The 24251-nt window shown below is 41.4% G+C and overlaps 1 protein-coding gene across 13 annotated transcripts in view; it reads left to right on the plus strand.

Annotated features, from left to right (window-relative positions):
* Window positions 1–24251, plus strand: part of CHD9 (chromodomain helicase DNA binding protein 9) — a 274384-nt gene that overhangs the window by 70997 nt on the left and 179136 nt on the right. For 3 of the 13 annotated variants that reach the window (XR_010131565.1, XR_010131564.1, XR_010131566.1), the window contains exon 1: window positions 4504–4855. The exons of 3 other annotated variants lie outside the window; for them this stretch is intronic. The gene's annotated coding sequence lies outside the window, so the exon portion shown is untranslated. Of the gene's footprint in view, window positions 1–4503; window positions 5097–6616; window positions 6760–24251 lie in introns of those variants that run through there. 7 more of the 13 variants (XM_019012644.4, XM_019012643.4, XM_019012645.4 and 4 more) reach the window with 5 other exon arrangements.

A 24251-nucleotide genomic window follows, 5' to 3' on the forward strand; every position in this document is an offset into this window, starting at 1 on the left:
AGGTGTGTGGTCCCTTTTGGTTTATTGTTTTGTGTGGTGTGAGGTAGTGGTCCAACTTCATTCTCTAGTATGTGTGTATCCAGCAGTCCCACCATTGGTTTAAAGGACTACTCTTTCCCAATCTAAATGTCTTGGCATTCTTATTGAAAATCAATTGACCATAAATGTAAGAGTTTATTTCTGGATTCTATAGTTTATTCCATTAATCCATATGCCTATCCTTATGCCAGTTCCACACTGTCTTGATTATTATACCTTTGTATTAAGTTTTCAAATCAGGAAGTGTGAGTTCTCCAACTTTCCTCTTTTGACTATTCTGTGGGTATCACTTTTGCAGGTCTTACTGAGGTAGGATCTAAACCTTAGTTTTGCAGTTTCAGGATCTTTTTTTTTTTTTTTTTGAGATAGGGTTTCTCTCTCTTTTCTCCCTTCCTTCCTTCCTTCCTTTCTTTCGTTCATTCTTTCATTCTTTCTTTCGTTCTTTCTTTCCTTTTCTTTCTCTGATGGAGTCTCACTCTGTCACCCAGGCTGGAATGCAGTAGCACGATCTCGGCTCACTGCAACCTCCGCCTCCCAGGTTCAAGCAATTCTCTTTCCTCAGCCTCCCGAGTAGCTAGGATTACAGGCACGTGCCACCACACCCAGCTAATGTTTGTATTTTTAGTAGAGACGGGGTTTCCCCATATTGGTCAGGCTGGTCTTGAACTCCTGACCTCAGGTGATCCACCCACCTCGGCCTCCCAAAGTGCTGGGATTACAGGTGTGAGCCACCGCACCCAGCCAGGTCTCACTTTTTCACCCAGGCTGGAGTGCAGTGGCGTGATCACAGCCCACTGCAGCCTCAACCTCCTGGGCTCAAGTGATCCTCCCAACTCAGCCTCCCTAGTAGCTGGGACTACAGGAACATGCCACCATGCCCAGCTAATTTTTCTCTTTCTATTGTTTTGCAGAGATAAGGTTTTACCATATTGCCCAGGCTGGTCTCAAGCTCCTGGGTTCAAGCAGTCCACCTGCCTTGGCCTCCCAAAGTGCTGGGATTACGGGTGTGAGCCACCACATCCAGCTAGTTTCAGGATCTTGATTGCATAAGTTTTCTCCAGAAGTGAACAGGTACTACAGCATTGATTCATATTCCTCAAACTTGCAGGGAAACTCCACAAATTTACATTGTCAGATATTCTTTTGGTGACCTAAACCAAAATGCTTATATAGGGAATTTTCCATTCCAAGATGCCAAATTAGTTACTAAAATAAACATGCCTGATAAACATGGAATTGGAAACTCAGGCTGAGGGGAAGAATACAGTATAATGGTTACAAGTTATAGCCTTTGGGGCCAGACAGTTCTAAGTGTGAATATTGTTTCTGCCACTCAATGACTGTGTAACCAGGGCAAGATTTTAGACTATCTGTAAAATGGCGGAGGGAAATCCCTTTCTCAACGGGCACAGTGGCTCACACCTGTAATCCCAGCACTTTGAGAGGCTGAGGTGGGTGGATCATTTGAGGTCAGGAGTTCAAGACCAGCCTGGCCAACATGGTGAAACCCCGTCTCTGCTAAAAATACAAAAATTAGCTGGGTGTAGTGGTGCAGGCCTGTAATCCAAGCTGCTCGGGAGGCTGAGGCAGGAGAAGTGCTTGAACCTGGGAGGTGGAGGTTGTGGTCCCGGGAGGTGGAGATTGCAGTGAGCTGAGATCATGCCACTGTACTCCCAGCCTGGCCGACAGAGTGAGACTCTGTCAAAAAAAAAAAAAGCCCTTTCTCATAGAGTGGTTGTGAAGATAAAATGAAATAACAAAATATAAACCTTTAACACATTGCTTGGGACTAAATTTCAGTAAATGGATCTATTGTAGGATGTTCCTTTCAAGGTGAGGAGAGCCACTCTGTCATAGCACAGGCTTTCTGGATACCCAAATCCCTGTGTCCAGATAACAGGGCCTCTTTAATTGGAAAGACATTGAGTAGGAATGGAGACATTTTTTTTTTTTCTTTTAAGACGGAGTCTCGTTCTGTCATCCGGGATGGAGTGCAATGGCACCATCTCGACTCAATGCAACCGCTGCCTCCCGGATTCAAGCGATTCTCCTGCCTCAGCCTCCCGAGTAGCTGGGATTACAGGCATGCGCCACCTAGCCCAGCTAATTTTGTATTTTTAGTAGAGGTGAGGTTTCTCCATGTTGGTCAGGCTGGTCTCCAACTCCTGGCCTCAGGTGATCTGCCCACCTCAGCCTCCCAAAGTGCTGGGATTACAGGCGTGAGCCACCACGCCTGGCCCGGAATGGAGACATTCTTACTCTGGAGTGGGATTGAGGGACCTAGAGAGTGTGGCCACCGCTTGGCTTTAGATAGCCCATTGCCTGGTGGAAATGGTAGGCCAGTGTTGCTAGATTTTGATGTTGTTCGTGATATTGATTCTTGCTAACTTCAATTGCAAAATGTAATATTTACTAATTTGACCCCTAAATTCTGAGATTCAGAGCCAACCTCTGCAGCATTTTTCCAGAGTCCCCATATTCAGAAACCACAGTTACTGAGAATACCTCCAGAATTTAAGACAGAAGTGAACACCATTCACTGACCAGTGAAAATAAATGTCACAAGAACTTATGTACTTAACACAGGAGAACCCCACAGAAAATCTTTCTACAAAACCTGAGAGTCTAAGCTAATAAAAGTTTATCGATGTCCAAGTTCATAATGGCATAGACGCATCAAAAAAGTAGGAAAGAAGGTTGTTAGGTAGAAGAATAGAGAAGTGTCAGCCCAGTAGTGAGGAAGGAGATAGCAAAAACAGGAGTTCAAAACAAAACAAAAACACAAAAACCAGCATCTTAGAGGCCATTTATTATAGGGACAAATTTTGCATATTTTAGAGAACATTCACTGATTATAATGGCATACAATAATGTTGATAATTATAGCACTGCTCTTTAATCACCAAGCCTAAGTAATTTTCAGAGGGCTGCATTCAAGAAAACACGAACGTTCTCTATCAGATGATGGGGAGGCCGCTCAAGTTTTTCATTTAAGTGGGTTGTCATTCTGCTGTGATGTCAGATAGATGAGATGTTACTGGCCTTAAATTTGACTCAACAAGTTGAATTTGCAAACTAAAGCACTATTCAAATAAGTGGTGTGGGGGGCCCCAGAGATAAACTCTTTCTGTGCATTCTTGGTCTAATATGTGGTTGTTATAAGTATCCTTCAGGGAATCAAAGTTGGAACTGTAACCGCCCTTTCAGCAGGGTTTCTTCCCAGCCCTGTCAGTATCTCAGCTAAATAGAGTTATGCTGATCCACTCTGGAGGGCCTTCATGGGGAATATAAAGAATGAAATTACTTGGCAAATACCACTGTGTATACCGCAGCCATTCCATTCTGGCTAGGCATAAACAAGCGCAGTGACGCTCCTTAGCGGAGGCTGAAATTCAAGAGATTTCTGTCAACTGTGAACGTGAAATATCACCTGCACTGGATCGGAAATGGTCAACAGTTTTGAACAAACATAAAGTAGGCCGACCGAAGTTCAAACATTTAATTCTTTTGTCTAGCTCACGTTTTCATATGGGTTTTAAATTTTTAATTCGGTAGAAAGCCAGCTAAGGACCTGAAAGGAGGAGAACCTTAGAATTTTAGAGCTGGAGGACTTTTGGACAACTTGTGCAGCCTCTTCCTTTTACAGAAGGCAAAACCAAGGCCCTAGGACACGCTAGGATTTGATGTAGGTCATTCAGTTAATTCGTGATGTATCGAGAGGGAACCCAGGTTTTCCAGTACGCCCCCTGCTCCTAAACCAGTATCACCCTCCCCCACGGCTCTCTCTCTCTCTTCTTAAATTCTTGCTTTTATTTTTCTCTCCCTTCGTAACTGTGCAATGGAGAACGGGAGCCTGAGCCTCGGGAAGACAGGGTTGCAACCGCAGCCTAGGTGCGCGCTCTCCCCTAGCTGGCGGCGTGGGGCTGGGTCTCCGTGGCGGGCGCCGGCTACTGCAGGTGCTGGCACCTGGGCTCAATCGCTGCATCATCGCGACACGCTCCGTGCTCCCGATTCTACAGCACGGGCGCGTGACACCCGGGTCTCCGCGCGAAAGGAGAACGTGGGACTAAATCCACGGCTCCTTAAGAAGGACGTCTTTGGAAACTCTCGCCCTTCCTCGGCGGACCCGAGCTGCCCGAGAGATGCCCTGCATGTGAGTGACCTCGGCGCCGACCCCGCCACTGGTCAGCTCGCGGCTGGGGCGTGCCCTGCCGGGGCCTGACGTGGCGGCGGGGCCGCGGGGCGGGCGGCGCGAGGGGAGAGGCCGCCGTGAGGGCGCGGCCTGACGTGGCGGCCGCGGCGGGGCGGCCGGGGGAGCCCGGACCACTGCACTGCCCCGCGCTCCGGCCAGAGGGCGCCCGGCCCCAAGCCTTCCCCGCCCCGAGGCCGCCCAGGGCTCCGGGAGTAACCGCGCCAGCGATTGGGTCGGTGGCGCGGCGGGGCCATGTTGGAGTGGAGCAACGACCCCGCCTCGCACCGCCCTCCGCCCTGGGTCGGGCCGCGCCAAGAGGGAAGGGGAGCGGCGAAGGGGACGCTCCCTCTCAGGAAGCCCGACGCGGCTGGAGCCGCGGCAGGAGCGGCGGCGGTCACGGCCGCCCCTCCGCGCCCGGACCAATCAGCGGCGCGGGCACAAATATGCAAATAGCGCGCCGGTGCTGCCGGAGTGCCGCTCGCAGGGGCTGGTGGGGTCGCGCTGGGGGAGTGAACTGGGCCAATCAGGCGGGTGCGTGGCGGCGCGGGGGAGGCGGTGCCCCTTCACTCCTCCCTCCACTCCCTCCCTGCCCCGCGCTGACAGGGGGGCCTGGCCGCGCAGCCGGTAAGTGCCGCCGCCGCCCGCCGCTGCCACCCACCGCCTCGGGCGTGGGGAGGAAGCCCGGGGGCACCGCGGGGCAGCGGCCGCTGCTCAACTGGTGGGGAGATGCGGGGGCGGGTCGTGTCAGACGGGTGGTCGCCTGAGGCCGCCCCCTCCCGGCCAGCCGCGAGTGTCAGTCTCAGTCGAGGCGGGGGGCGGCGGGGGCGCCTCAGTCATGGCGAAGCGCGAGAGTCAGCGAGCGGCGGTGAGTACGTGCAGCCGCCGCCGCCGCCGCCGCTGCTTGGCCGGTGGGGGGAGGGGGGAGGGGCAGGCGGGGCGGTGCCGCCGCCTGAGGTGAGGGATCCGGTCCTGGGGCCGGGGTCGGGCGGGCGGGCCCGCGGGGAGGCCGGGCAGGGGGCGCTGCCCGCACGTGCGGCCCAGCCCGCCCGCGGCCCGCTCCGCGCCTGTCATGGCTGCGGGCTGCTGCCCCCGCTCCCCGGCCCACAGCACCCGGGGTCGGGACCCGGCAGCCGCGCCTGTTGCGTCGTGTGGAGGTGAGGGCCGGGCGGCCAGGGCGTGGGAAGGCGGGCCCTCTTCCCCGTCGCGCTCGAGGTCGGGGCCTCCCCCGGGTTGGGTTCCCTCCCGAGGGTCGGGCTTCCCTCCATCCTGCAGCCTCTTTCCCCGCCCGTGCTGTCTCTCCTCCGTGAGTCATGACAGGGCGTCCCGCGCGGGCACCCGATGTCCCGGAGCAGGGGACGTCCCCGGCGCTTTCCCAGGCCTTGCCTCTCGGTTCCGACCGCAGTGCCTTCCCCGCGATCCTCACCCCGAGTGCCTCTCCCCGTCTGCAGCGTGGCCCGGACCCCGCCAGCCCCCGTGTGTGCGGCCGCGGTCGTTTTCTGGGTACCTGGGTGTGGGACCTGCGGGATGGCTCCAGGGCTCTCTGCGTGGACATCCAGCCCAAAGCCAAGCACGACCCGGAAAGCCCGGGTGTCTCACTGGCTGTCACAGCTGCCAGCTCAGACTGGTTTCTGTTTGTTCTTATTTTTATTTTTTTAAATTTTTTTTTTGGGGGGGGGGTTTGGTTTGCTTTTTTTTCTTTTTTAAGAAAAATAAAACTTTTCAGAAAAAAGTAGATGAGAATTTTGTTGTTGTTGTTGTGATATTAACAGTGCTACAGTTGCTTTCCTGAAAGTCTGGGATTTGACGCTATTGTGACATTTATTTATGTGAAATATTCATACCTAAGAATTCCCCTGTATTAAATAAAGTTTATTTTCATTAATAAAATTACCGTCAGAATTTAGTTTCTCAATTTTGCATGCTACCTTTCACCTTTTCCTTTTTTCCAGTTCTTAAAATCTCCAGTTCTACTTAACCAGCTATGATCTTAAACGAAAAGAAGGCTTATCTTGTGTAATGTTACCCATTCCCTAGACTCTAGATTACTGTAGAGGTAGTTTTAAAAGAACCACTAGGTCTGCAAACACTTGAATATACAAAAGCTGAACTTAAAGGAGGATTCTGCATTGCAGAGGGAAGAGTTTGTTTTTGTTTTTTGCAATGCAATGTTTTTGTTTTTTGCAATGTTTTTTGCATAGTGTTTCTTTTCCCTTGGGTTTTCAGAACGTGAATTTAGAGATGCTGTGTTGTAACAACAGGCCGCGTGGAGCCTTACGTTCGATATTTGATAAGTATTAAATAAAAGACTTCTATTGCTCGAAGCAAGTTCTATCTGTATTGTGTATCTTCGAAGACTTTCCATTTCTTCTAATTCTTCTTTTTTTTTTTTTTTTTTTTGGTATTGAGACGGAGTCTCGCTCTGTCACCCAGGCTGGAGCACAGTGACGCCATCTCGGCTCACTGCAACCTCTTCCTCCCAGGTTCAAGCAGTTCTCCAACCTCAGCCTCCCCAGTAGCTGGGATTACAGGTGCGCGCCACCACGCCCGGCCGTTTCTTCTATTGCTTTAAAAATTCACGTTATGTAGTTATAGTTTACCACAAAGTATTGGCAGGTCTCTGTCCTTGGAGAGTTTCCTATAAACTATAGACCATATAACGTAGACGTGAAGTCTGTATTACAGACCTGAAGTGCATTGGGAAAAGTGGTTGCCTCCCAGTTTTGATTAAGGGTAACTGTCGTTCCTGAACAGTTTCAGGTAAGTATGTATAGTATTGCAGTTAAAAACAGCAACAACAAAAAACTCTTGTGATTAATTGACCAGGAGATGATATCCTAAGGGCACAGGAAATAACATCAGATAAAAGCAATGCTAGTCAAAAACATACTAAGTAAGGTGTATGAGCAGGCTACTTTAATCGGGGGCTGCTCTTAATAGGGAGGCTGAGGCAGGAGAATCACTTGAGCCAAGAGTTCAAGTCCAGCCTGGGCAACTTATTAAGACTGCATCCCGTCTCTATTAAGAAAAAAAAAATTATGATGCTTTTATAACCAGTAAAATCCTCTTCTTGGATAGAGTGCTGGCTAGAGAGAATCGGGACTTTGTCACTTAACTGTATAGATAATATTAAGTTTCTTGACATCTGTGAGCCTTAGTTTCCTCCTGTGTAAAACTTTGTTTCCTCCAGTTTTACTATTGTAGGATTCTAAGTACCCTATGAGGTCTATCCTCTGAAATCAAAAACTATTATGGGGTGGGCAGATATGAATACAGATAGAAAACGGTGTCCATGGAAAAAGCCCGTGACAAGATAAGATTAAGGAAACCATAGAATTTTCAACTTGGAAGTATCTTTAGAAACTTTTAACTACAAACTTCTTATCTAATGCAACCGAATGCTTTCTACAAGGCACTGTGCTAGACCTTCCTGGTTTACCTCTGGAAACAGGATAGAGCTGAAGGAGGGGCTCGATATATGAATATAAGAGGCAAGAACTGAAGTAGGAATACAGATTTTAAAGTAAAATCTATTGCATCTATCAATAGTAAAACAAAATTTTGGTACATATGAAAAGTTAAGATTTTCTAAAGATGTGTTTATTGATCGAAATGTCATAGAAAAAAAAGCTTACCCTCCGTAAATAACAGAGAAGAAAAATGAAATCCTAGAGAGTCTATAAAGAAAAACTATGAATTAATCTACTGGGGAAATTTCATCAGGTAATGAGTGAATAAAAAACACAGGTAAGAATATGGAAACTTGAGGCAGTTGGTCAGAGTAAAAACTAATGGAAGCATGTTGTAAGTGCTTGGAAAATTTGAGAAGCCAAAGATTGGAGTCAGAAGAGATTTATGGATACTGATGAGATAGAGTTATTTTAACCTTTCAAATTCTTTGAAGTTGTCTTAACGTGGGATATAGATTTCTTATATAAGATTTAGCTTTTATACACTTATTTACGTTGTAAATTTAAGGTGCCACATTCCAGTTTTATAACTGTTCCCTAGCACTTTGTGCCTCTGTTTACTTCCTTATTTGGTCTCCACTCCCTTACTTTTCCACCTCTTGGAATTTTACCAGTCTGTGAATACTCAGGTCAAATTCCACCTTGTGAATAAAATCATATCTTGTCCTTGTAGCCCTTAGGGATTTCTCCTTCCCATGAGATCTTAGTATTATTATTTGTTGCACTTATTTGACATACCATGTACAACTTCCTGACATTTCCTCCATTGTATTGTCTTTAAGCTTTCAGAAACAATTTTTATTCCTTTCTTTTAGAAACAGTTGGAAAGCTGATCAAGTGACAATGGGAGACCCAGAGAAGGGGAAACCACTTTGAACTGTAATTTATTCTCTGGATTCAAAGTCATTCACATCCATTTATTCATTAAACGTATATATTATGAAGTGCTCCCTTAATTTATGATATATGTATTAAGTGCATAAGTGATCCCTACCTTCATGGAACCTACCATCTAACAGTGCAAACAGATAAAGAACAAGTAAATAAACAAATGTAAAATTACAACTTATGATCAGTTCAGTGAAAGAAAAGAACAGAGTGCTATGGTGGAGAAAATGGGGAGAAATTAATGTTGTATTCTCAGAGAAGGCTTCCCTCAGTTGGTGATACTAAGTGGAAACAGAATAAGAAGACAGCTCAGGAGAGAAAAGAGTTTCTTGGAAGAGAGAAAAATATGTTTGAAGGCCATGACACAGGAAAGAACTTAATATTTGAAAGAAATGAAAAGTTCAGGATGGCAGAAGCATAATAAGGCAGAAAACCATATGAGCTGAAATGAGAGATAGAAAGCAGATTATACAGGGCCTTGTAGGGCATATTAAAGACTTACAGGTTTTACTAAAGACATTGCAGTCGTTGAAGATTTTGAATTAGAGAAGTGATACGCTTTAATCTACATTTTTAAAATGCTACTTTGAGAATGGATTGGAGAAAGGCAAGGGTGAAAGTAAAGATATTGTAATACTACAGTAGTCCAGGAAAAACATGATGGTAGCCAGATTATACATATATTTTAGAAAGGAGATGGTGAGGTGTGGAGGAGGAACAACTGACAGATTCATGATGGATTGGATGTGAGAAGAAAAGTGTCAAAAATGATTTCCTGGTTCCTGGCTTGAGAAACTAGATAGATAGTGGTGTGTGATTTACTGAGATGAAGATGAGGGAAAGGAAAGATTTGGCAAGAAAACAAGTTTTGAACACCATCCCTGGACAAGTGTTTCAGAAGAAGAAGTCTACCTTTATCTGAATGATAAGCACCTTAGAATAGGTTTAGCTAGAAGTGTGATACCATACAATGACATATTCATATTGTGTTATTTGAGAGGAAGAAGCAAGCTTCATATTTATGTTAGAAAAACTGGTGAAATGGTCTTTTTAACAATGCACTTCAGTTTTTGAAAGTTTATTTGAATATTTTCATAATGGATTATATTAAATATGAAAATTTGAGAGAAACTCAATATAATATTGAATGGATATATATAGTATTGGGTGATGGTGCAGAATACAAAAGTTTTATAATCTTGATATTCTCAGGAGAGTAGCATTCTTTTCAGTTATTAGCTTGTAAGGGAGCCTGATAATAAATTTATAATTTTTAATGAGGCTTCTCATTTAATGGTGCTTATAAGTAGAAGTTATAGTTGAGTCATCACTAGCCATTATTTATCAAATAGCTGTCAGATACTGATGTTTCTGTTATAATTTGGCATTATGAAGTTAACCAAGCAAATATTGTTTGGTTTTTGTTTGATTTTTACTATATTTCAAAACATTTTAAAACTAGTAATTTTAAACATTGTTGTTGCTATAAAGGGACATAGTTTGAAACCAGAAAAGATGACCTTTCTTGTTTAGTGGTCTTTTCATATTAGTTTACCTACTAATCAGTAGCAGTATAAAGAATATTCAATTTTATTCGATTGGAAATCAGTAACTATGATTCTGAAAGATAACTGCTAATGTATCTTGTTCTTTTGTAAGAGAAAGGAAAAAATGGTTTTTTTTAATTCTGTCTTTGCAATGTTTATCTTTAAAATGTCAATCAAGTAGTCACTAAAATTTTTTTCTTCCATTTAAGGAACTGAGTACCTTTACCTAAAAAAAAAAAAAAATCTAGGAATTTAAGATTACAGACTTGGTGTAGTCTGTTTTACAGTTGAAGCAACGGAGGTACAGAGAAACTGAGTTGCCTGAGGTTTCTAATATTAGGGAATGCTTTATTTCATGGGTTTCATAATTTAGTGAATTCACTACATATTCCAATATATGAACACACTTATTCTGCTTTGGTGAGTGTTTATTGAAATCAGTATTGTTACTGACACCCTGAAAGCTTTCCTTATATTCTTTTCTAGTTATTCCCTTTCTGTATTCTGTATTCCCAAGATAATAGGGTGACCATTATCTTGATGTCTAAAAACCATAGATTAGCTCTGCCTATTTTTGAACTTTATTAAATGGAATCATATAATAAGTGTTCCTTGAGTAACGTTATTTTTGTGAGACTAATCTGTGTTTTTCTTTTTTTTTGAGACAGAGTCTTGCTCTGTCGCCAGGCTGGAGTGCAGTGGCGCAATCTCGGCTCACTGCAACCTCCACTTCCCAGGTTCAAGTGATTCTCCTGCCTTAGCCTCCCAAGTAGCTGGGCTTACAGGCACCCGCCACCACACCCGGCTAATTTTTGTATTTTTAGTAGAGACGGGGTTTCACCATGTTGGCCAGGATGGTCTCGATCTCTTGACCTCATGATCTGCCCGCCTCGGCCTCCCAAAGTGTTGGGATTACAAGTGTGAGCCACCGTGCCTGGCCTAATCTGTATTTTTCTATATAGGAAGAGTTTATTCATTCTCATTGCTGTTGATTCTAATGTATGATGGATGTTTTTAGTTTTGCACTATTATGAATAATACTGATATGAACATTCCTACACCTGTCTTTCGGTGCACATGTGCCCACGTTTCTGTCAAGTATGTATTTCTGGAAGTGGAAAAACTGGTCATAGAAATATGTATGTTCAACTTTAGCAGTAATGCCTTATGGTTTTTCAAATTTGTTGTTCCAATTTCTACTCCTTTTAGCAGTGGGTGAGAGCGCCAGTTACTTCACATTTAATTGTATGATTTGATTAAAATGCTGCTATATTTGAAAAATTTTATGCTCTTCTTTAATCTCTGAAGATGAGTATTTGATGATGAATAGCTATTTCTGCCTAAACGAGATACAGTACAAAGGAATATGAGATAACAAATATAAACATTTTTAGTTCAAAAATGAGTACCCATGTTGTACCTGTTGGATTATAGTAGATTCTAACAGAACCCAGTTTTATGTTCTTGAAGATAAATGGCAAGACACACAGTGTCTTTTCTTGATCCTTAAAAATGTTTAGTTTTTAAAACAGAATGAACTTTAGGGAATATGATGTGTGAAGAATGATGAAATATACATCTAAACCTTAATCAAAGAAATTTTATTGAATGATAGAGAATAAGAGAACTTTTATCAAGGTATACTTGATAGCTATTAGGTGGAATGCACAGAATACTTTGAAATAAGTTCCTGGGGAAGGAGGGGGGGGAAATATGACAAAGATCTGTATTATTTTTGAGATTAATAGAAATTTGTTAGTAATGACCAAAGTTCCCAGGGCTACTGATAGGGGATATACATTGTAAGTAGAGACTTAAGCTATTACTTTCTTAGTATACCTTAGGTTGAAGACTTCAAGAAGGGCACTAAGAGGCTAAATGATCTTAAGGTAGTGGGAAATTGGGCTTTATATCTTTATTTTATACCATTAGTAAGAAAAAGATGTTAAATAATCTGTAGTATTCTAAGAAAAGCAGATTTGAATTTCTCAAAGATTTGAGTGAAATCACATTTGGAGGATATAGTAGTGAAGATGCGTCAGGTTTGATTTAATTTGAAATGAAATGGATTTGGTAGACATGAAATCACTGCGTAGAAACTTACATGTAGTATTAAACTACTTTAAATGAATCACAAAAGGAAGGAAAGCCATAGGGAAGAAAATTCAAGGTATGGTTTCATAGAAGCAAAGAAAATTTCCAGGAGGTGAAGGGGTTAATTGAACTGAGTTCAGAAGATTCTTAAAGCACTCAAAGCCTAAGTGGTATGTAATAAATGGGGACACATGGACAATTAGAGGCTTCATATAGAAGATAGAATTTGTCTTTAGCTTTTGTTGTCACTTTGGTTAGTGATGATAACTTTTTTTAGTGGTCAAAGATGGATTGAGAGAGCCATTTGGATTTGTCTAGGAGGTTAGTTACCTTTGAAAGTACACATTTATGGGGACAAACTACAGAGTACAAGAAGTTAACAAGTAAATGAGTATTTAGAAAATGGAGGCAACAGATCGCTTATTTTCAATATTTGGCATTGAATGGAAGAATATAAATAGGATGATTTGGTTTTTACATTTGTGTTAAGGTAGGGAAGATTGGTCTGCTGATGCTCAAAGTCGGAAGAGAAGCAGGCAATTGCAAAGGGGCAGTTAAAGATCCTGGAGGAGGTGCTGTGGGAGGGCGTAAGTCTTTTTGAAAGGCTAGATGGAATTTTTTTTTGAGGTAAAGGATCTATCTCTGGAAAAGAGCCATGTTTTCTTCTCTTAAGAATAGCTAGAAGAAAAAAGAGATAGATACAAAGATAGATACAGTGCTTCCATCTGAAAAGATGGTTATTTAGTGAATTTCAGCAGGAAAATCTCAGAAAACAAATTGTCCTTAGGTAAGAATGGGGAAGTTAGGAGTGAAGGCTTGAGGGGAGAGAACATAAAATAACTACAGTGAGATAGCCTAATAACAGAGGAATATATTTTAAAATTTCTAAGGCAAAGGAAGGGCCATATTGAAGGTAAAGGGTATAAATTAATATTAACCTTGTATTAATAAGGTGCTAGTCATATAATAAATACTACAAATATAAATATGCCAAAAATGTTAATTTAATTGAACCAAGGACTGGCAATAAAATTACAGTGGTGATGGTAATACAGTATGGTAGGTTGAATGAATGAAAAAAGTCACAAGGGTATTGAAGGTGATTAGAGAACAGTATTGGAGATTATTTAAGGCAAAATAATCTGAGGAGGTCTAGAGAAGCCTATTGGTCATGGGAAAGTTTAAATGACTGTAAGCTCTTGGGAAAGCAGAAAAGAGGTGCTGGAGGTGACTGGTATGAGAGGGAAAGCTACATTTAGTTAAGCACTTACTACTGTATTTTGAGCATATTCTTTTGAAATCCTGTGACAACTCTTCAAAGTAGATGGTAATGACAATCAACCTGAGTCTCAGTCTTTAACTTTTCTATTTAAAGCCTTCGAAAATAATGCATTTAGCTGATACAGTGGCTCACATCTGTAATCCCAGCACTTTGGGAGGCTGAGGTGGGTGGATCACTTGAGCCCAGGGGTTCCACACCAACCTGGACAACATGGCGAAACCCTGGCTGTACAAAAAAATACAAAAATTAGCCAAGTGTGGTGGTACATACCTGTAGTTCCAGCTACTCGAGAGGCTGAGGTGGCAGGATTGCTTGAGCCCAGGAGGCGGAGGTTGCAGTGAACTGAGATCGACCACTACACTCCAACCTGGGCAACAGCAAGACTCTATCTTAAAAAAAAAAAAAAATTCTGCATTTAAGTCAATTTTCTATTTTTAATATGAATTGAAATTTAGCATTAGAATAAATATTTAGGCCGGGAGTGGTGGCTCATGTCTATAAAACAGGTATTTTGGGAGGCCCAGGTGGGTGGATCACTTGAGGCCAGGAGTTTGAGACCAGCCTGGCAACATGGCGAAACCCCATCTCTACTAAAAATACAAAAAATTAGCCAGATGTGGTGGCACGCACGTGTAATCCCAGCTACAGAGGTTGCAATGAGCTGAGATCACACCACTGCATTCCAGTCTGGGTGACAGAGCACAACTCTGTCTCAAAAAAAAAAAAAAAAGAATATTTAGATTTGATTTTGTTTGGGTGTAATGTTCAGGACCACTTCAGTTAAACAACTAGACCTGACTCAGTGGCAACTAGGAAATTTGTCATCTATTTTCAGTATCAGCCCAAAATTCGTTACCCTCAATCAGTTTTTATCATGATTAGAGATGAGATTGTATTTGTTTGAGACAGAGTCTCGCTCATCTCCTGTGCTGGAGTGCAGTAGCATCGATTGTAGCTCACTGCATCCTCAACCTCCTGAGCTCAAATGATTCTCTAACCTCAGCCTCCCAAGTAGCTGGGACCACAGGCACATGCCAACACACCTGGCTAATATTTTAAAAATGTTTTGGAGAGACTGGGTCTCGCTATGTTGCCCAGGCTGGTGTTGAATTCCTGGGCTGAAGTGGTTCTACAGCCTTGGAATCCCAAAGTGGAGATTGTGTTTTTAAGAGTTTTCCTTTGTGTGACATGCAAAGCAAGACTAAATTAAGTGGGAATGCCAACAAAGTAAATAATTTAGTAAATGGCTATCTGCAGAGGGAGATGTTAATAATATAAGTAAGCATTAGACGAGTGCCATTTAGCTTTGTCCTTTTGCTTATGTCCTTTGGTTTAAATTATTTTAAACCAAAGATTTATTTGTTTTTTAAAAACCTTACATGAAAGCTCAATTTGTAAAATGAAAGCAAAATATTTCATGAAACCCAATTTGAAAACAGAGTGTTTACACAGTGCTTTATGTGTATTATCTTACAGTCATTTTTTGAGACCAGTACTGTTATAATCCCTATTTACAGATGAAGAAACTGAGCTTCAAAATGATTAAGTGTCTTGCCTAGGATTACATAGCTGATAAGTGATACAACCAGGATTCCAGCCTTAACATTCTGGTTCCAGAGCCTGTAAAACTGTGCTATAGGATCCCTTGTAGAATTCCTTTTTGATGAAAGTAGGATTCTTTCACTAAGGGATACATGAGAATTAAAGTTAAATTGGATTACTGGGGCTTTAAAAAAATTGTAAAAATATCTGTAGCAAAGTTAATCATTTTAACTCTTTTTTAAGTGTACAGTTCAGTGGGGGCATTCTTAAAGTCATGAAAATGATATGTTGTTGCTTAATGCTTTTGAATCTTAGCTTTTAGAATAATGTAAGGATTGAGGAGTTTACTTATTTGTTTATGTCATGGCATTATTGAATTCCTGAAAGCGTATGAGTATTTACTGTGTGGCAGGAATTAAATTAGTAGATGTTAGGAATACAAAGATGAATAAGAACCAGCCTCTGCACTCATCTTGTTTAGTAGGGATAAAGTAGTGTGTAAAATATGGAATACAAAAAAAAAATGAGTGTATAATAACTTGAAGTGTTTGAGTGTGTAAAGGCTTCCCAAAGGTGGTACCTGAGTTTAATCATGAAGACATTACTTTATTAAGAGGAAGGCTGGTGGAAGGGGTGATGTTGTAGGCATAGAGAACATATTAATGGAGGTGTGAGAAAGTTTGTTGAATTCAGCCAACATTTCAATGTAGTGGAAACATAGATTACCTATAAGAGTGGCAAATAAGAGTGGAGGGGCATTGATAACTTTGGGAAAGGAATAAAATAGGAAGTACATATGTTGAGAGGGCAAAGATAAATTTAGATATCATAAAATATGATATTGTTGATTGGTATAACATTTTTAATTTTTTAAATGAAAATACATTCAATACTATTAGATATAACAGGCTTGGATCTTGGTAATATTTCAGTAAGTCGACAAGGAATCTTAATCTATGTTTTTAGTTTTATAGGTCGATGAGAGGGAAATAGATAATTTTTGAGTACTTACTATGTTTTAGGACTTTGAATATGTATTTTTTCTTCTTTGAGATGGAGTTTCATCATGTCACCCAGGCTGGTCTCAAACTTGTGGGCTCAAGAGGTCCGCCTGCCTTGCCCTCGCAAAGTGCTAGGATTACAGGCGTGAGCCACTGCGCCCATCCCGAATATTTTCTTTCTGAACTCTGCAACCTTTCTAAACCCTGTGATATAGATGGTCCAATGAGAAAACAGACTGAGGTTTGTTTGTTTTTTGTAGAGATGGGACTGTGTTGCCCAGGCTGATCTCCAGCTTCTGGTCTCAAGCAATCCTCCCACCTCAGCCTCCCAAAGAGCTGGGATTACAGGCATGAGCCACTGTGCCCAGCTTAGACTGAGAGGTTTTAAGAACCACTCAAGGTTACACAGCTTAGAATTAGCAGTTAGAATTTGAATCCACACCTAAGCTCCTTCAGCTATGCCATGACTGGCTCATATTTGCCGGATATTTGTCTAATTGATTGGTGAATCTAATTTATTTTCTCATTAAACAGTCAAATGTTGTCTTAGTCCATTTTATGTTGCTATAACAGAATACCACAGACTGGGTAATTTATACAGAAAAGAAATTTATTAGTTTTGGAGGCTGGGAAGTCCAAGGTCAAGAGGCCTGCATCTGGTATAAGATGGCTTACAAGCCTTCACAAGAAGGCCCTCTGATGCAAGGCCTTCTGCTGCATCATCCTGTAGTAGAAGGCAGAGGGGCAAGAGAGCAAGGCATGACAGAACTTGATTTTCTTTTCTGTAACAAGCCCACTATCTTGATAACTAACCTACTCCTGTGATAACAACATTAATCCATTCATGAGGGCAGAGGCCTCATGACCTAATCACCTGTTATTAGGCCCCACCTCGAAACACTGTTGCTTTGAGGACTGAGTTTCCAACACCTAAACTTTGGGGGACATATTCAAACTATAGCAAGTGTATAGATAATGCAGTTGGATTATCAAAAACATGTCAAGGATACATACAGCAGAGTTACAGATGGGGTTTAATGGAGTAGTATATACGTGGAATACATGGCATTAAAGCCCCTTATGTGGACTTTCATAATGATTTTATTTATTTTTATTTTATTTATTTATTTATTTATTTATTTATTTATTTATTTATTTATTTGAGGTGGATACTCGCTCTGTCGCCCAGGCTGGAGTGCAGTGGTGTGATCCCCACTCACTGCAAGCTCCGCCTCCCAGGTTCATACCATTCTCCTGCCTCAGCCTCCCCAGTAGCTGGAACTACAGGCACCCGCCACCATGCCTGGCTAATTTTTTGTATTTTTAGTAGAGACAGGGTTGCACCATGTTAGCCAGGATGGTCTCGATCTCCTGACCGCGTGATCCGCCCACCTCGGCCTCCCAAAGTGCTAGGATTACAGGCATGAGCTACCGCGCCCGGCCTCATAATGATTTTATATATTTTACATTAATAAAACACCTAAGGATTTGCTAATTAGCTACTGAAAATAATTTAGGATACTTCTGGATAAATATTACAAGTTGGATTTTTCTTTTAGTTTCTCATTTTTGCTGGGACTCATGCTGTTACATGTTAAGGTCATATTAGACTGAAAAATAAAGGAATGAGGGCAGTGATACTCCCACGGTTAATGTAATGACCTTTTTCAGCATTTAAAAATATTTTTCCTGATTCTTGCCCATGACCCAAACATTTTCTTTTTCTTTTTAAAAGGAATTTTAGGCATAGAACATTATAGATGAGCTCCTGAAGTGGGGGGGGGGGGGGAAATATGATATCTTTTGTAAATTAAAAAAATTTTAATTAAATCTCAGAAAAGTTTTTCTTTTTAGATATAGAGCTTACTGCTTCATAGCTTTCTTGCATTTATTCCGTAATCAGGATGAAGCTTTCTTCCCAATGAAGCTTATGTCTGTGTTTTGGTTAGGGTAGTGGTGGTGTTTTAACTATTTTCTTGGGAGGCTATGAAGTTTTAAAATTTCTGAATATGAATATAGAAAATAACCCAAAGTATAGAGTATAAGACACCTTTACAAGCATCCAGTTAAAACCTGTCATTGATGAGGAAACAGGGCCAGAGTTGAATATGTTATGACATATTCAGTTACTACCAGAGATTAGAATTTTGGTCTCTGTTAAGAAGAAAACAACAGTTCTAATAAGTTTTAATTTATGTTTTGGGGCAATAAAATTTCTCTCTTGGAACCTTTTGTCCTACTTTAAAAATGTTTGTTGTGGCCTGGGCAACACAGTGAGACCCTGTCTACAAATTTTTTTTTTTTTTTTTTTGAGATGGAGTCTGGCTCTGTTGCCCAGGCTGGAGTGCAGTGGCGCTATCTTGGCTTACCACAACCTCTGCCTCCTGGGTTCAAGCGATTCTCCTGCCTCAGCCTCCCGGGTAGCTGGGACTACAGGCGCCCACTATGCCCAGCTAATTTTTGTATTTTTAGTAGAGACGGGGTTTCATTATGTAGGCCAGGCTGGTCTCAAACTCCTGACCTCGTGATTCGCCCACCTCAGCCTCCCAAAGTGCTGGGATTACAGGCGTGAGCCACCACGCCCAGCCTACAAAATATTTTTAAAAATCAGCCAGGCATGATGGCAAATGCTTTTAGTCTCAGCTACTCAGGAGGCAGAGGTGGGTGGTTCACTTGAGTACAGGAAGTCAAGGCTGCAGTGAGCTATGATCATGCCACCACTGTATTCCAGCCTGAGCAACAAAGCAAGACCCTGTCTCAAAAAAAAAAAAAAAAAAAAGTTCATTTAGGATTGTAAGTAATGATTAAGTCAATTAAGCAAAGATACATTATATGTCCATATAAAAGAATTACTTTCAGAATACATTGGTTAGAAGTTTTCTAAGCAGCCTGGGCACAGTGGCTTACTCTTGTAATCCCAGCACTTTTTTTTTTTTTTTTTTTTTGAGACAGACTTTAGCTCTTCTTACCCAGGGTGGAGTGCAATGGTGCGATCTCAGCTCACTGCAACCTCCGCCTCCCGGGTTCAAGTGATTCTCCTGACTCAGCCTCCCAAATAGCTGGGATTACAGGCGTGCACCACCATGCCTCGCTAATTTTGTGTTTTTAGTAGAAATGGGGTTTCTCCATGTTGGTCAGGCTGGTCTCGAACTACCGACCTCAGGTGATCTGCCCACCTTGGCCTCCCAAAGTGCTGAGATTACAGGTATGAGCCACCATGCCCGGCCAATCGCAGCACTTTAGGAGGCTGAGGCTGGTGGATCACCTGAGGTCAGGAGTATGAGACCAGCCTGGCCAACATGGCGAAACCCTGTCTCTACTAAAAATACAAAATTAGCTGAGCGTGGTGGAGGGCATCTGTAATCCCAGCTACTCAGGAGGCTGAAACAGGAGAATCACTTGAACCCAGGAGGCAGAAGTTGCAGTGAGCTGAGATTGCACCATTGCACTCCAGCCTGGATGACAAGAGCAAAACTCTATCTCAAAAAAAAAAAAAAAAAAAGTTTCCTAAGCAGTATAGGGCTGGCTGAAAATTGGGTCACAGTTTGGGATTTGCTATCCAGACATCTTGTACTCTACCTCTTTTAAAATAGCTAAGTATACTACCAAAAGCTAGATTCTATAGCAGAGCATGCTTCATCTTCATGAAAAAGCAATCGTAGGTGGGCCATAATATACATATAATGGAATATTAGCCTTAAAAAGGAAAGATATTCTGACACATGCTAACTACAACATGGAAGAACCTTGAGGACATTACGCTAAGTGAAACAGACCGGTCACAAAAAGACAAATCCTGTATGATTGTACTTATATGAGTTGTCTAGAGTTGTCATATTCATCGAAATGACAGTAGATGGTGATTGCCAGGAGTAAGGGTTAAGAGAAATGGTGGGTAATGGGTATGGAGTTAAAATTTTATGGCTAGGCACAGTGGCTCACGCCTGTAATCCCAGCACTTTGGGAGGCCGAGGTGGGCGGATCACGAGGTCAGGAGTTCGAGACCAACCTGACCAAAATGGTGAAACCCTGTCTCTACTAAAAAAAAAAAAAAAGAAAAATTAATCGGGCATTGTGACGGGTGCCTGTAATCCCAGCTACTCAGGAGGCTGAGGCAGGAGAATCGCTTGAACCTGGGAGGCAGAGGTTGCAGTGAGCTGAGATCATGCCATTGCACTCCAGGCTGGGTGAGAGTGAGACTGTCTCAAAAAAAAATTGTGTGTGTGTATATATATATATATATATATATATATATGTGTGTGTGTGTGTGTGTGTGTGTGTGTGTGTGTGTATATATATATATGTGTGTGTGTATATATATATGTATATATATGTGTATGTGTATATATATATGTATATATATATGATTAAAAAGTTCCAGAGATTGGTGCACAACAATGAGAATATACTTAACACTACCGAACTGTATACTTAAAAATGGCGAGGATGGACTTGGTGGCTCATGCGTGTAATCCCAGCATGTTGTGAGGCCGAGGCGGGTGGATCACTTGAGGCCAGGAGTTTGAGACCAGCCTGGCCAACATGGCGAAACCCCATCTCTGCAAAAAAATACAAAAATTAGCCAGGTATGGTGACACATGCCTGTAATCCCAGCTACTTGGGAGGCTGAGGCACGAGAATCTCTTGAGCCTGGGAGGCAGAGGTTACAGTGAACCGAGATCGTACCACTGCACTCTAGCCTGGGGGACAGAGTGAGATGGTCTCAAATAAAAAAAGTTAGAATGGTGACTTTTGTTACACGTATTTTACCACATTAAAAAAAGGTTTTTTAATGGACCATAAACTCAATGTCCAAATAATCACTGTTGCTATTTTTTTTTAAAGTTTCACAAAATATTTTTTTAAACCCAGTTTCTGCCTTATGTAGCATTCCCTCTCCCCCACCAAAAAAAAAGTTTGTCATTTTCATGAATAAATACTTACTATCTGATACTGTGTGCTACTATTTAGTAGATACTAAGGATACATTACATAAAAATTACTGACTTAAATTTTATGGGAAGTGTAGGCTTTAAGATAATATGTAAACTATAGAATGTTAGCTAGTACTAAGTCAGAAAAATAAAGCAAGGAAGGGGGAGTGTGAAGCATTGGAGAGGGAAATAATGACATTTTAGAAAGGGCAATCAGGAAAGGCCTCACTAGGAATGTCACTTTTGAGAAAACTTACTGTAATGAAGGAACAGTATATTGAGCAGAGGGAACAGTAAATACAAAGTCCTGGAAGAACGTATATTCCTGACTTTCAAGATTGTTTTTAATTGTAAGATCCATTTGACAAAATGTGCTACTTTAACTGTCAAGTATACAGCGCAGTGGCATCAACTTCATTCACAGTGTTGTACAACCATCACCACTACCTGTTGCCATTTTTTTATCATCTCAAGGCACTGTACCCGTTACCAAATAACTTCTACTCTCCCCTTCCCCTAGCCCCAATAACCTCTAATTTAGTTTTATGTACCTCTGTCTCTGTGAATTTTCCCATTCTAAATACTTCATGTAAGTGGAATCATAATATTTGCTTTGTGTCTGCCTGCTAATATCTCTGAACATAGTGTTCTCAGGGTTCATCCATGTTGTGGCATGTATCAAAACTTTATTACTTTTTATGACTGAGTAAGATTCTATTATAAATATCTGTTGATGGACACTTGGATTGTTTCCAGCTTTTGTCTATTGTGAATAATGCTGCTATGAGTGTTCATGTACAAGTTCTCTGTTTGAGTCCCTATTTTCAGTTGCTTTTGGTGAATAGTATGTACCTAGGAGTGATATTGCTGGGTCATAAGGTAATTCTCTGTTTAACTTTTTTAAATGTTTGCTTATTTAGGCCAGGCGCGGTGGCCCATGGCTGTAATCTCAGCACTTTGGGAGGTTGAGGTGGGTGGATCACCTGAGGTCAGGAGTTCAAGATCAGCCTAGCCAACATGGTGAAACCCTGTGTCTACTAAAAAAAAAAAAAAAAAATTAGCCGGGCATGGTGGTGGGCATCTGTAAGCCAAGCTACTCGGGAGGCTGAGGTAGGAGAATCGTTTGAATCCGGGAGGCAGAGGTTGCAATGAGCCAAGATCACACTGTTGCACTCCAGCCTTGGTGTCAGAGTGAGACTCTGCCTCCAAAAAAATATATAAAATTTTGCTTATTTAGTTTATTGTTTGTTTTTGTTTTTTAGACACAGGGTCTCACTCTGTCACCTAGGCAGAAGTGCAGTGGCGCAGTCAGCTCACTGCAGCCTTGGCCTCCTGGGCTCAAGCAGTCCTTCTGCCTCAGCTTCCTGAGTAGCTGGGACTACAGGCACACATGTACCCGTCTGGCTTGTTTAACTTTTTGAGGAACCACCACACTATTTTCCACAGTGGCTATACCATTTTACTTTCCTATGAGAAATGTATGAGGGTTCCAATTTCTTCACATCTTCTCCAACACTTGTTGTTTATTTTTTATACCATTCCTGGTAGGTGTGAAGTGATATCTGATTGTGATTTCTGTTTGTGTTTCACTAACGACTGATGTTGAGTGTCTTCATGTCCTCCTTGGACATTCCTGTATCTTTTTTGATGAAATATCTAATGAAGTTCTTTGTCCATTTTTAAATTGGGTTGTCTTTCTGATACTGAGTTGTAGGAGTTCTTTAAAAATTCTGGATATTAAACCCTTATCAGATATATGATGTACAAATACTTTCTTCCATTCTATTGGTTGCCTTTTTATTATCTTCTGCTACCTTTGGGTTTAGTTTGCTTTTCTGTTTCCTTAGGGGTACAATTAGGTTATTAATTTAAGATATATCTTTTAAAATGTAGTTGTTCACAGGTATAACTTTCCCTCAGAGCATTGCTTTGATAAGCAATGGGTCTGATAAGTTTTGCTATATTGCGTTTCAATTTTCACTTGTGTATTTTCTAATTTTCCTCATTATTTCTTCTTAGACCCATTGATTGTGTGCTGTTTAATTTTTACATATTTGTGATTTTTCTAATTTGGCTTCTGTTATCGATATTTAGGTTTATTCCATTGGAGTCAGAGAGGACAGTTTGTATACTTGTAATATTTTAAAATGTTTTAAGAATTGTTTTGTGGCCTACCATATGGCCAATCCTGGAGAATGTTTCATCTGCACTCCAGAAGAATGTATATTTTGCTATTGTTAGGTAGAGTGTCTGTATATGTGTGTTAGGTCTAATTGGTTTGTAGTGTTGTTCAAGTCCTCTTTTTTTATTGATTTTCTGTCTGGTTGGTCTATCTAGTATTGAAAATGAGATATTTAAGTCTCCGACTATTGTAGAACTTTCTACAACTATATTGTAGAATTATTTGTTTTTCCCATCAATTCTGTATATTTTTACTTCATAAATTTTGTGGGTCTGTTAGGTGCATACGTGTTTATAATTGTTATATCATATTGGTAGGTTGAGTCTCTTTCCTCAGTGTGTAATGTCCTTCTTTGTCTCTTGTAACCTTTCTCTCTCTCTCTCTCTCTCTCTCGTACCCAGCCATTTTTTTTTCAGGCTAAAGTGCAGTGGCACAATCATAGTTCACTGTAACCTCCAACTCCTGGGCTCAGGAGATCCTCCAGCCTCAGCCTCCCAGTTAGCTAGGACTATAGGTGTGCACCATCACACCGGCTAATTTAAAAAATATATATTTTTGTAGAAATGGGGTCTTGCTGTGTTTCCCAGGCAGGTCTTGAACTCCTGGCCTCAAGCAATACTGTTACCTCAGCCTCCCAAAGTGCTGGGATTGCGGCAGGTATGAGTCACCGTGCAAGGCCCTCTTGTAACTTTTTTTTACTTACAGTATTTTGTTTGATACTAATATCCCAGCTCTCTTTTGGTTACTATTTTTATGGAATATATTTTTTCATTTCTTGTTTTTTATCCTCCTGTGACTTTGTATTTAGAGGGAACCTCTTGTAAACAGTATATAAGGTGGATTATGTTTTTGTTTTCATTTTTATCCATTCTGCTAATCTTTTCCTTTTAAGTAGAAAATTTCATTCATTTACATTTAAAGTAATTATTGATAAAGAAAACATACTTCTGTTATTTCGCTTTTTGCTTTTTAATGTCTCGTATGCTCTTTTTTCCTTAATTCATCCATTACTGCCAATTTCTTATATTTAGATTTTTTTTTTTTGGTGGCATGCCATTTTGATTTCCTTCTTTCCTTTTCTGT

This window comes from Gorilla gorilla, chromosome 18 (genome assembly GCF_029281585.2).
Source record: "Gorilla gorilla gorilla isolate KB3781 chromosome 18, NHGRI_mGorGor1-v2.1_pri, whole genome shotgun sequence".
NCBI classification, from domain to species: domain Eukaryota; kingdom Metazoa; phylum Chordata; class Mammalia; order Primates; family Hominidae; genus Gorilla; species Gorilla gorilla.